Raw genomic sequence first — 14,675 nt, forward strand, 5'->3', positions numbered from 1 at the left:
GTCTTACAGGTTTTTAGTGTACAGGTCTTTCACCTCCTTGGTTAAATTTATTGCTAGATATTTTGTTCTTCTTGATGCAGCTGTAAATTGGATTAATTTTTCCCTTTTTCTGATAGTTTGCTGTTAGTGTATAGAAATGCAACTGATTTTTTATATTGACTTTGTATCCTGCAACTTTACTGAATTTATTTATGAGTTCTAACAGGTTTTTTTAGTGGATTGGGTTTTCTATATGTAATGTCTTTTGAAAATAGAGACAGTTTTACTTTTTATTTCTGATTTGAATGCCTTTCATTTATTTTCTTGTCTGACTGCTCTGTTTAGGATTTCCAATACTATGTTGCATAAAAGTGGCCAGAATGGGTATCTTCATGTTTTTCCTGATATTAGAGGAAAAGCACTTAGCTTTTCACCAGAGTATGATGTTAGCAGTGTGTTTGTCCTATTTGGCCTTTATGTTGAGGTGATGCCCTCTACACCCAGTTTACTGAGAGTCTTTGTCATGAATGAATGAATGTGGTACTTTTTCAAAAAGTTAAGTATTCATCTATCCTATGACCTACCAATTTCAAACATAACAGAACTTGTACATAATATTCATAATAATCCTAAATTGGCAAAGAGCCCTATGCCCACCCACAGGAAGATGGCCAGAAAAAAAGAGTGGTATATTCTCAAATGGAATACCTCTGAGCATTAGGAAAGGAGAGTATGAATAATATATACAAAACATGAATAATTCTAATTCAAAGTTGACTGAAGAAGCCAGGCATCAATGTTAGATTTATTTTATATGAACTTCAAGGTCAGGCAGAACTCATCTGTGGTGATAGAAATCAGAAGAGTGATTGCCTCAGGACTTGAGGATTGAGTGAAGGGAACACAAGGAGACATTTTTCAAAACTCATTGAACTGTTTATTTAAGATCTGTACACTTTACTGTATATAAATACTACCTCAGCAAAGAAAAAAAAAAAAAGTGATGTCTCCCCTTCCTCACTTAAAACTATCTAAGCCTAATTCTGCTGTGAGGCATACTGTGTAATCATTGGCTTCCATCATCCCACCCATCTCACCTCCACAGTGAGAGCATTCGTACTGTGCCATCCTGGCTCTATCATGCTTTTCCTCACTTTGTTTTGTCCTCTTTTTGCCAAATGGTGGTTTGTTTATAGGGCTTCCTGTGCTTATTGGTTTATCACTCTCTCCCTATTACACAGAAGGCACTTCTGTCATTCGTATCTTCTAAATCAAATGTTTTCTGCTTAATGTTTGGCTGACATTAATAGTGGCAAAATGTTAGCATGCACCTCGTTTATCTGTTTCCATTTCATTATTTTTCATTTTTGTGTCATTTATATTTGTGTTTTCTGTAAACAGCATACAGCTGAATTTTATCTTTGTTTCTGTTTTTAAAGAATTTATGTCTTTTTGTTGTTGGATTTAACACACCTATATTTATTGAAGTAATTTATATATTTAGTATTAGGCCTCTTACCTCAGTGTATGTTTCCCCTTATTGTACTTTTTAATATACCAAGTGCCTTTATTTCTTTCCCTGTCTTCTTTCCTCATTTCCCATTCTTTCATTCCTGCCTGCATCCATTTATCCTTCCTTTCGCAGTATTTCCATGGTTTGAAAGTTATACATCTTATTATTATTCTTCAAATTGGTAACCTTTTATTTTTCTATCAACATTGACAATCCATCTTTTTTTTAATCTTTATTGTTGAATGTATTACAGATGTTCTTCATTTTTTCCCCTATTGAGCCCTTCTTCCCCACTCTCGCCCCCTCCTGCCTTTTCCCACACTATTGTCTGCGTCCATTGGTTATGCATATAAGTTCTTTGGTTTATTTCTTCCCACCCTCCAAACCCCCTTTCCCTTTGAGGTTTGTCAGTCTATCAACCAATTTATTCTTCTTAATCCCTTCACCTTTTTCACCCATTCCTCCAACCCCCCTTCCATCTGGCAACCAACAAAATGTTCTCTGTATCTATAAGAATATTTCTATTCTGCCTGTTCATTTTGTTTGTAGATTCCATTGTCGATAGATATATATTCATTGCCACTTTGTTTGTTCATATATTTTATCTTTTTCTTCAAAAAGACCCTTCAACATTTCCTATAATAACGGTTTGGTGGTGACAAACTCCTTTAACTTTTTCTTGTCTGGGAAACTCTTTATATGGCCATCGATTCTAAATGACAGCTTTGCAGGATAGAGTAATCTTAGTTGTAGGTTCTTGCTTTTCATCACTCTGAATATTTCTTGCCACTCTCCTCTGGCCTGCAAAGTTTCTTTTGAGAAATCAGCTGACAGTCTAATGGGAACTCCCTTGTAGGTAACTAACTGCTTTTCTCTTGCTGCTTTTAAAGTTCTCTCTTTGTCTTGAAGCTTTTGCATTTTGATGGTGATGTATCTTGGTGTGGGCATCTTGGGGTTCATCTTGTTTGGGACTCTCCGTGCTTCCTGGACTTGTTTGTCTGTTTCCTTCACTAAGTTAGGGAAGTTTTCTGCCATTATTGTTTCAAATACATTTTCCATTTCTTGTTCTCTCTTCTCCTTCTGGCACTCCCTAGATGCGAATGTTGGCACGCTTGAAGTTGTCCCAGAGGCTCCTTACACTATCCTCACTTTTCTGGATTCTTTTTTCTTTTTGCTGTTTTAATTGGGTGTTTTTTGCTTCCTTATATTCCAAATCGATGGTTTGCTTGTTGGCTTTACCTACTCTACTATTGAATCTGTGTAAATTATTCTTTATTTCAGTTAATGCCTCTTCATTTCTGACTGGTCCTTTTTCATGCTCTTGAGGCCCTCACTAAGTTCATTGAGGTTCTTACTAAGTTCATTGAGCATCCTTATAAGCAGTATTTTTAACTTAGCATCTGTTACATTGCTTATCTCCATTTCCCTTAGTTCTTTTCCTGGAGATTTTTTTTTTTCTTTCATTTGGGACCTGTTTCTTCGTCTCCTCATTTTGGCTTCCTCCCTGTGTTTGTTTATATGTATTACTTAACGAGAGATATGGGGCTATCTGAGACCAGATGCTGCTTGTTTGAAAGAATTTAGGAAAACCTGAAGCAGGCTCCAAGACAGGCCAGACCTATGGTTAAGCAACTGGCAACAGCTTGGGTGGGCTTGAAAGTTGGGTGGGGGCAGGGCCTCAGGGAGTCACCAGGGCGGGGCTACCAGTGTGAGCCAGGTTGCTGGAGTCCCAGATATGGCTTCTGTCTGCCACCCCAGGAAAGGGCTCACCAAGGGAACAAAGGCCTCTGACAGCACGTTTGTCCCCGAGAAAGCCCCTCTCCAGCCCTCGCTCCAGTGCCAAACAGCTCAGTTCTTCCCTGGATGTCTCTGGTGCCCCTTGAGCTGCCTCCCCTCCAAGCTCAGAGGGAGAGAGTCCGATAAGTCCGTGCGCGGGCCCTTTAAGGAGCTGCCTGGGGCTCCAGCCGCGTCAGCCTCCCTGAGCCTCAGTTCCCGCTGGTTTTTCCAGCCAGAAGTGATGGGGACTCTCTTCCTGGCACTGGAACCCTGAGTGGGGCACCTGGTGTGGGACGGGGACCCCTCAGTCCTCAGGAAGGACCTTCCCAGCCGAGGTGTCCTCCTGATTTTTATCCGCCACACATGGGTGTGGGACCAGCCTGTCGCGCCTCCACCCATCCTACCGTCTGGATGTAGCTGCTGCTTTAATTCTGTAGTTGTAGGACTTCCATTCAGCTTGATTTCAGGTGGTTTTGAATGATGGTTGTTCTGTAGTTTAGTTGTAATTTTGATGTGGTTGTGGGAGGACGTGATACCGCGTTTACCTACGCCGCCATCTTGACCGGAAGTCCCCGACAATCCATCTTTTTTACCAGCTTCGCATATAACCTGAAAAGTCAGGGATTTGGGCACACGTCAATCTCTTTCTTTGCCTACTTTGTGTAAAGTGAAGTTGTAGTTTCAGATTTTTATTATTTTCAAGCCATGATTCCTCTGCTTTTAGAGAAATGGTTTCTCCAGTTGTATTATGCTTCGAACTCATTTAGAATAAAAATATCGTGATTTAACCCATTTCTTTACTTTGCATTATTTCTTGAATTCTATTATGGCTTTTTTCCTCCTTTTTATTTTTCATTTTTTGTTCATTAATCTTTTTAGTGAAGTGCATGATCTAGTATTTCTAGGCATGAGTTCCCTGAGAGATGAATTTTCAGGATCTTTGTAATTGGAAAATGTCTTTTACCTTCAAAATTATATGATGTTTTGGTTCTATAGTTGAATTCTAAGTTTTAAATTATTTTACTACAGAAATAACATTGCTGTATGGATTTCCTGAAGCTGTGTAGTCATATGCTAGTCTACTTCAATATTCTGTAGGTAACTTATTTTGCTCTATTCCTTCCCTCCCTCCCTCTCTTCCTTCCTTCCTTCCTCCCTTCCTTCCTTCCTTCCTTCCTTCCTTCCTTCCTTCCTTCCTTCCTTCATTCCTTTCTTCCTTCCTTCATTCCTTTCTTCCTTCCTTCCTTTTTCTTTCTTCCTTCATTTATTCTTTCACACTTAAATAACTTTATCCTTATCAAAAATTTCAATTAGCTCTATCTGATATGCCTTTTCCCACACAACTTCTGCTAGACTTTCAGTGACCTCATATCTATTTTCTTTGTCTCTTCACCTTTTTCTCATAATTCATTACTTTTTTATTTTGTACTCTATTCTAGAAGAACCCTCAGCTTGCATTTCCAGGTTACTGACTTAATCTTCACTTATTTCTATGATATAATTCAACTCACACAACTGAGATTTATTTATGAAGTTGGGGGAATGACAATTATTTCTGTTGCCCAACCATGCTCATCACTTTTTCATACAAAGCTTTTCTTGATATCCTATCATTTGATATGATATCCTATCATTTCTATAAGAATACTAATGGCCATTTTTTTGTTTCCTCTGGTCTTCTTTGCAAAATCTGTTTCCTCAAGTGTTAGTTCTTTTTCATGTTGTTGTTTTTCCTCTAGTATCTGGTGGCTCTTGGGCATATGTTTATATTTATTAGACAGATTTCTATTTTAGTGCTTTTAGGTGAGAAGTATTCCTTCAACAAGTTGAAAGTTCTTGTTTTCCTGAAAGTGAATATAGATTCCCAAGGTTGTGCAGAAAAGACTAGAAGGATGTGCAAGCAGGTTGTTTGTTTGTTGGTTGGTTGGTTTACTGTAAATGGTTAATTTGTCTTGTGGGTACAGGGTTCTCATCCTCATCAGCTGAAGTAGATCTGGGATTCACCCCATTTCTTTGGCTCCAGTGTTTTTAGCTCTGAGAATCTTTACTATCAGAACTCATCATTAGTTTAGAGGAATATACTTTGAGCATATTTAAAAAAATAAAACCAAGGTTTCCTCATAGTCACCTAGTTAGTAATCACAGAAACAAAAAACTTTGAATTTTGAAAGGGTCATCAAGATTTTAAGGAATGGGTTATAAATCAGTAACTTTTCACTGGGATAGAGAGATATATTGGTTTCCTATTGCTGCTGTAACAAATTACCAAAAACTTGGTGGTTAAAACAATTCAGATTTATTCTTTTATAGTCTGGAGGTCAGAAGTCCTAGATGTCACCAGGTCTTTGTTCCTTCTGAAGGCTCTTGGGAGAATCCATTTTCTTGCTCTTTTTCTGGCTTCTGGAGACCACCTGCATTCCTTGGCTCGTGGCTCTTTCCTCCATCTTCAGATCCAACAGTGCAGTGGCTTTAAATTCTCTCTCTCCCTCTTTTTCTCTCCCTCCTTCCCTCTCTCTATTTCTCTCCCTCTTTCTCTCTCACCTCTGTTTCTGTCATATATCTCCTTCTCTGAGTTTGATCCTCCTCCCTCTCTTATAGCTGCCCTTGCAATTACATTGAGTTCCACTCAGATAATTTAGGGTTCTCTCTCCACCTCAAGATCCTTAAAACTAAGTCAGTTCTACAAAGTGTCTCTTGCCATATAAGGTGATGTATTCACTAGTTTTGAGAATTAGAATGTGGGCACCTTTAAGGAACCATTATTCTGCCTCTGTTGGCAGCTAAGAGATTTGTGTCTTTCTTTGGGCAGTGGGTGACCTCAGGAGCAGGTAAGAAGGAGGCATCCTAGGTTTGGGGTAGATTCGCTAATTGTCCCTCTGCCCTTTCCCTGGAGGTCTTCCCACTTCTACTACCTCTGCAGTCTCACCACTCCCACTACCCCTACCAAGCCCATTGATTCCTTCCCCTGCTTCTTGCTGCTCTTCACTAAGATCTCAAAATCATCCTATAGGAATGCAGGAGTCATAGGACCCAATTAACACAATTCAAAGGATAAATATCAACATGTATATAAAATATTGTCAGAAAGACTATAAAAAGTAGGTAGGCTTCTTTATGGATTCTGTAAGGGCCTATAAAAATCCAATCTGTGTACCAGAAATGACTACATATGTTATACAATGGAAATACTTCTACTGAATCCTGAAATGCATATCTGTTGAGCCTGAGTTTAATCTAGGGTTGTCTCTCTAGATTTTAATGTGAAGTGCACTTCTGAGGTCTTTGATAAGAACCAGATGGCAGAGCTTTGCCACCCGGATGTGGGAGGGCGGGCTCTCTGCCTGCACTCTGCATCCTGTGCAGCTTTCATGTTTCACGGATGGCCTGCTTTTCTGTGCATCTTCTGAAACGGTGAAATCTGATGATAGAGACCATGTTTAGTATATTTAACCAGAGCTGTTGATAGAATTAAACACTTATTAGCTGAGGATGTCATCCATTTTCTACATTGGAAACAGAGAGCTTTTCGTTTTTATTGTTGATCCGGCCAGCGTTCTTTCCACAACACTGTACTTCCAAGAAAGAGCAGACAAGCAAAAGAATAAATACAGAATGGAGACTAGCTTCCTGACACCAGGATGGCTCGGGTATTCTGCTTTTCTTTCTTCATTTACATAGAACTGGGACCTCTCCATCCATAGGCCGACGCTCCATCCACTGAGCCACAGCAGCCAGGAGATACTTCGTTTATTTCTCCCACTTTCTTTTTTGGTCAAGGATGCTTTTTGAGTCTCTACAGTTTAAAGATTTTAAGTCTGAGTCATCGGTGGAGTCCTAAAATTAGAAGTGGTCTCTACTGAAATGATAAACCTTCACCTTGGCTCCCTGAGAGCTGCCGCTGTGCTCGTCATAGGTGGGCTTTGTCTCGTCTCCCTAAAAGCAGAAAGGTGAGAAGGACCAGCGTCTCCAGTTCATTTAGCTCTTATGCTGCTCAGGTCTTTCTAAGTTTCAAGAGAAAGTAAACACACTAGCAGGATTTACTTGCTTTTTTTTTTCTTGGAATTTTTCCCCCAAGATTCAGTGAGCTTCCTCCAGCTCAACTTCTACTTCTGTATGATTTAGTGAAATATGACTCTTTTTTGAAGTTCTATTCCTAAAAGCGAATCATTGCTTGGGTGCAAAATTTAAAAAGAGCAAAATAAGAAGACAGCTTTTCAGAGCAACTGCCAGCATAGTTTTTCAGCTCTGCATCCCAGAAACACAAAATTGTCATGTAAGAGACACAAGTAAGAGATTTTCTCTGGAAACCAATAACAATAACAGCAAAAATCCCTTAAACTGCAAAAAGAAAAAAAAATTAAATAGATTTTAATTAAGGAAATAGTTTAAACAAAATCCAGCTGTTAATCTAAATGCTGATGTTTTTATCCTGTTTATAATAGTTTTTGATTGAAAAGACTCAGAATGCCTCAGCATAGAATCAAAACTTAATTGTATCATTTTCACCTATATTCTCCTGAGCTGAGATGCATTCTGCTTGGCTCATAATTAACATAATAATAGTAAAAGGAACAAAAGACAAACAGTTATAAGTTAGCTAATTTCATTCTAGAACATTTTATAAGCTCAAATATTTGTTACAAGAATCGACTGATTGGAAGATACTAGGATAAAATTTAATGATGTTTATTTTTAAATAAACTTAGGTGAAATTTATATTTAAATTACACAAACAGTATAAAGTCATTTTAGGAAAATTAGAAAGTGTAAATAACCAAGGAAAATGAACATAAGGGACAGCTTACAGAGTACTGATTCTGATCCTTGACAACCCCGCCCCCAAACCACTCTCAAAAGAAAGACTAAAGAAAGAAAATTGGGGAGTAAAGTAAGACATTCTGAATTTAGGAAAATGCCAACCACCTTTTACAAACATCATGGAATGGAATTCCTACTGCATAAATTACAGTTCGGGGAGTCATGGGTCCTTTCCTTTTCTAAGAAAGCAGCACAGTGTTTTGGGAAGTAAGGAAATGGCATTCTGGTGGGGGGCAAACAGCACTGCAAGAGGTCTGGAAGCATTGGTGGATCTTTAGAGAGGCTGGCGCCCTGTGGTCCCACCTTTCTGCTGCAGAGCATGGAGAAGTTAAGAGTCTATAAATGGTTATGACCAAAGGAAAAGCAAGTTATCATGTGCTGGCTTCTTCAAAGGGTGTGGCCCCTTACCACTTGGGGATTTTCCTGATCTTAGGGGCTGGGGTCTTAAAATGAAAAGTAGACCAGAGTCAAATTTACGTGGGGTTATTTCCACAGCTTTGTACCAGTACTAACAAAGGGAAGAGTAGAAGAAAAGCTATGAATACCCTCACCAAACAGAAAGCTAATGCTCACTAACTTTTTTTAATCAATCATTGAAGGTCTTGTTAATATGGCTGGTTAGCACAACTACAGAGAAACAAGAATATAGAAGAGCAAGAAAATTGAATAGAAAGATGATTAAAACACACCCAAATATATAAATGATCATGATCAATATAAATGAACTAAATTTGTAAGTGAAAAAATAGAGATTAATAGAATGGATTTAAAAAATCCAGTTATATACTGATTTATGAGATAACCTAAACACATATGTCTATGTAGAGGTAGAAAATAAAAGAATATGAACTATTTGTTAGTTAAATGCTAATGTAAATTGTAAAAAAAAAGATTGCATAACTTAGTAATATAAAAATATGGCTCAGGTGGTAGGGCATTGTCCTGTGCACCAAAGGGTTGATGGTTCAGTTCCCAGTCAGGGCCCATGCCTGGGCTGTGGGCTCCATCCCCAATAGGGACCAGGCAGGAAGCAGCTGATAGATGTTTTGTACATAGATGTTTTTTCTCTCTCTCCCTCTGTCCCTTCCTCTCTCTAAAAAAATAAAATAAAATAAACATTAATTTTTAAATATTTTTTTTAAAAAAATATGTACTTTTAAATAGAAAGCATTATTAGGGTTATGGAGGTTTATCACATAATAGTAAATATTCAATTCACCAAGGTGTAAATATTACATTTAAAATTCTAAACAAATTAAATTCTAATAAATTAATTTGAATATACAAAATTGATAAAACTACAAGAAGAAAATGACAAATTCAATGTCATGGTAGGCAATTTAGCAAACATCTGATTGTTAATATGTTAAAAGAAAAAATATCCAATAAAAAATATAGATTTGAATGACACAATTAGGAAGCTTGATTTAATGGACAAGTTTAGCAGTTATAAGAATTTATCATTCTCGCCCTGGCCGGTTTGGCTTAGCGGTTAGAGCGTCAGCCTATGGTCCAGAGAGACCCGGGTTCGGTTCCTGCTAAGGGCACATACCTTGGTTGTAGTTTGTCCCCAGCCCTGGTTGGGTTGTGTGGGTGGCAGCCACTCGATGTGTCCCTTTCACGTCGATGTTTCTCTCTCTTCCTCTCTCTCCCTCCCACTCTATCTGAACAAAAAATGGAAAAATGTCCTCGGGTGAGGATAAAAAACAACAAAAAAAAGAATTTATCATTCTTTAAGCTGTAAAGCAAATCAACAAATTTCAAAGAATAGGTATTATAATGACCAAAATATAATCAAATCAGGATTTAGTGACAAAAATAAGGTATTAAAATTATCCATTATTTGGAGATTTAAGCAATCCACACCTCTAAAAAAACTCATGAACAAAATTTGAAAATACTTAAAATGGAATGACATTATTTTCAATGCATATATTGTGGCCCTGGCCAGACTGGCTCATTTGGTTAGAGCATCATCTCGTGCACCAAAGTGTCAAGGGTTTGTTCCCAGTCAGGGCTCATACCCAGGTTGTAGGTTCAATCCCTGTTTGGGGCACGTATGGAAGGCAACCAATTGAAGTTTCTCTCTCACATTAATGTTTCTCTCTTTCATCAATGTTTCTCTCTCTAGAGGTAAAAAAAAAAAAAAAAACACCCTTGGGTGAGACTTTTTTTTAAAGGCCATATATTGTGGTTCTCTGAACAGAATGAATTAAGCTATAAACAAAATAATAACTAGAAATCCTAATGTAATTGGAACTTTTAAATTATACTTTTGAATATCCCATGTGTTGAAGAAACTATAATAAAAATTAGAAAATGTTCTAAACAATAACAAAAATACTTCATATTAAAACATATATTATCCTTACTTCATTAAAACATATATTGTGGAAAAAATGTAGCCACTAATGCATAAATTAAAAAACATAAATGCTGAGAATTTATATCAGGCAAAATAAAATATCAAAATAAACCAAAGAAAGTAGAAGGAAAATAATATTTTGCAACAATGAAAATAATTATAGTTACTTACAATAATATGAATAATAATTCAGTAATGTTAGTGAAAAAAAGACTACATTTAGCATTTGCATTTATTTATTTAGTAATGGTTTACATAACAACAAAACTTACCATCTGAATTATTTTACTATTTATTTATTTATTATTTTTTTGCTAATCCTCACCCAAGGATATTTTTTCATTGATTTTTAGATAGAGTGGAAGGGAGGAAGGGAGAGAGAGAAACATTAATGTTAGAGAGACACATCGATTGGTTGCTTCTGCACCACCCTGAGCAGGACTGGGGTTTGAGCCTGCAACCCAGGTACTTGTCCTTCACCAGGAATCGAACTGTGACCTTCAATCCTTGGGCTGGCACACTAACCATTGAGTGACACGTGCCAGGGCTCATCAGAACCATTTTTAAGTGTATAGTTTGATACATTTTTAAGTGTATTGTTGTAAAACAGATCATCAGAACTTTTTCATCTTGTAAATTTGAAAATCTACACCCATTAAATCTATACCCCTGTCTCCCTCCCTTCAGTTCCTGCTAACCACCCTTACACTTTCTGTTTCTATAAATTTACCTATTTAGACACCTCATATAAGGGGAGGCATTATGCAGTATTTATCTTTGTAATTGATTTATTTCACCTAACATAATGTCTTCAAGGTTCATCTACGCTGTAGCATGTGTCCAAATTTCTTTCTTTCTTAAGGCTGCATAATATTCCACTGCATGTATACATCACATTTCATGTATCCATTCATCATCTGTCAGTGAACACTTAGGCTGGTTCCACTTCTTGGCTATTGTGAATAGTGCTGCTATGAACATGATACCCTCTTCAAGAAAAGTTCAAAGGACAATCAGAACTAAACAGCTTTTTAAAGTTATGTTAGATAAAATATTCTAAGATATCAAGAGAATGCTAAATAGAAAATTCAAAGTGGTTGGTACTTTTAGGCAGGTTTTTGAAGGTTAGGGTATGAAATGGGTAGAAGTGATGATAAGAGTCATTTACTTGGCCAGGTACTGACTCTTCATAATATTATGATAAATATAGAAATAAATAAAATGAATAAGACTATGAGTGAACTGATGATGATAGTATATCATATACCAAAGATTTTTATTTATTCAATATATTTGTTTACCTGAAACTCATTAAAAAGACAATCGTGGGTGACTCTGCTTTGTGTTGTTTTTAATTGCATGTGCTGGCAAATAAATTGTTCAGTTTAATTTTAATATATAAAATTCAGAGTAAATTGCTTTTTATGGTCTTTTAAATAGATTTACTCAGTATAATTTTTATACAATAAGCTGCACATGTATAAACAGCTTGATCAGTTTAGACATATTTAAACACCATGAAACCATCACACAACTAAGATAATGAACATAGCACAATTCTCAAGTTTTCTCCTGCCCCATTGTAACCTTCCCTTCTGATTCTCCCCATCACCCTAAGCAACCATTGATGTGCTTTCTTTCCCAATAAATTAGATTTGCATTTTCTAGAGATTTATATAAATGGAATTATATCATGTACTTTTGTTGTCTGCCTGCCTTCATTCAGAATAATTATTCTAAGATTAATTCATGTTGCATGTATCAATAGGCCATTTCTTTTTATTGGCAGATATTATTCCATTGTATGGATAAATCACAATTTCTTTACACATTCACCTTTTTAATTTTAGCCATTTTAATAAGTGAGTAATGGTATCTTGTACTTTTAATTTGCATTTTTAATAACTAATGAGCATATTTTTATGTGTCTGTTTGCCATCTATATATCCTCTTTGGTAAAGTTTCTCTTGGAATGTTTTTTGAGGTTTCTTTGATTTTCAGATTTTTAAAGTTATTATTGAGTTTATATAGTTCTTTATATATTCTAGTACAAGTCCTTCAATCATATTTATAATTTGCAAATATTTTTTTCCAGTCTGTAGCATATCTTTTTATGCTCTTAATGGTTTATTTTGAAAAACAGAAGTTTACTTGTGTGGATTATACTTTTGGTATTATGTTTAATAAATCTTTGCCCAACCTAAGGGTACATACATTTCCTTTTATGCTTTTTTCCTAAAAGTTTTGTAATTTTAGACTTTACATTTAGATCTCTGATCCATTTTGAATTAATTTAGGTACATTGTGCAAGGTAGGGACAAAGTTGTTTTGTTTGTTTGCTTGCTTTTGTATGTGGAGATCCAGTAATTTTAGCACCATTGTTGAAAATATTATCCTTTACCACCAAGGTTATTTTCATATTATTTCTTCTAGACTTAGTTTGAATGATATCTTTCTTAGTGTTACATGCACATGTATTAAAGGGGAAAGAAAAGCAATGGAAGGCCAGACCCAGAACTCAGGATAGTAGGAAGGGGTAAGACAGAAAGGTACCCACAGAGGATTGTTAATATTTCCATGTTGTTACCTGGATGCTGGATATAATGTGTGGTAAGAAGAATTCTAAGAAGGCCCTAATGATCTCTGTCCCTTTGTGTTACATCTGTGGTTATGTCACTTAACGTTGCAAAAGGGATTTTACAGATGTGATTAAGGTTAATAATCAGTTGATTCTGAGTTCATCAAAAGGAAGATTTGTCTGGTTGGACCTAATCTGATCATATGAACCTTCTAAAAGCAGAGAGTTTTTTCCAGGGTTGCAAATAGGAAGTTAGAAATTCAAAGTTGAAGGATTTGACTGACATGTTATTGCTTGCTTGAAGATAGAGGGGGCCACATGTGAAGGAAAGGTGGTCTTAAACTCTGCCACTACAAGGAACTAAATTCTGCCAACAATAAAAATGAGCTTGGAAGCTGATTCTTCCCCAGAGCCTCCAGTGAAAATTCAGCCTGGCCAATACCTTGATTCTAGCCTTGTGATAACCTCAGCAGAGAACTCTGTTCCACCATGCTGGACTTCTGACATACGAAACCGTGAGCTAATAAATGGTCATCGTTTTAACTGGCTAATTTTGTGGTAATGTGCTACAGAGCAATAGGAAACTAATATACACGGGCATTTATTTATTTATTTATTTATTTATTTATTTATTTATTTATTTATTTCACTTCACAGATTTCCATGTTATTCTTGCAGAAGGGGTCATGTTCATCTTCTCTGTATTGTTCCAATTTTAGTATATGTGCCGCTGAAGTGAACACCACGGGTATTTAAATTATTGTATGTGTGCCTTTTACATACATTATAAATATTCTTTAGTGTGATTTTATTCCTTAATAAACATTTTTTGCTTTGTAGAGTATTTTTAAAATTTATTTTATTGACATATAATTTATATACAACACTGTGTAAGTTTAAGGTGTACAATTTGTTGATTTGATACATTTATTTATTAAAGAGAAAGCCAGCGGTTCTCTTGACTTCGGTGGGCCTTCTGAACATGCAGATATTAGAAGTGGTGGTGGTGGTGATATGTGAAAAGAATGTAAAGATTTGACCTACAGAATAATGATAATATGACTTCAACATAAATCATGGATTATGGGCCATGCCCAAGACCTTTTTTTATAATAAATCTTCTTTAGACTGCATAAACTTACTAAGCAAAGATTACAACATTAGGCTGAGAATTCAAACTACTATTTATGGAAGCCTGGATTTGGGAAATGATTCAGTCCTGTGTATTCTACATAATGATGTTATTGTTACACTAAACATAGGGATTGTAAAGTGATTGTGTGTGTTAGTTTAAATGTGTAAATGTTTCTGTTATGGCATTCTTATGTACACTGACCGTGAATATTTTATTTTATGGTGTGTTTGAAATAAATCCGTTACAAGCAAAGAAGACATTTGAACATATTGTGAAACTACTATGGCTGCCAGTATCCTAAACCCATCAAGCATGGCATTGCTACTAATAATACCAGTGAAACAGGAGCACAAACACTGGAGCCTTATGAAAGCAATTCCATTGATTCCAAATACACATTATAACACATTTTAACAAATGTGAGATGAATGGCATTAAATAAATGAAACTTAATGTGAATAACCAGCCACTGACATTTGGATGTTGATGTAGTTAAAATTTGTGACAGTAT

The 14,675-nt window shown here is 36.2% G+C and overlaps 1 non-coding gene across 1 annotated transcript; it reads right to left on the minus strand.

Annotated features, from left to right (window-relative positions):
* Positions 1-13,664: 13,664 nt before the first annotated feature.
* LOC118621754 lies at positions 13,665-13,772 on the minus strand. The gene has a single exon (XR_004957782.1). It is a non-coding gene; the product is annotated as a U6 spliceosomal RNA (small nuclear RNA).
* Positions 13,773-14,675: the final 903 nt, after the last annotated feature.

The sequence above is a fragment of the Molossus molossus genome, unplaced genomic scaffold (assembly GCF_014108415.1).
Source record: "Molossus molossus isolate mMolMol1 unplaced genomic scaffold, mMolMol1.p scaffold_m16_p_1, whole genome shotgun sequence".
Classification (NCBI taxonomy): domain Eukaryota; kingdom Metazoa; phylum Chordata; class Mammalia; order Chiroptera; family Molossidae; genus Molossus; species Molossus molossus.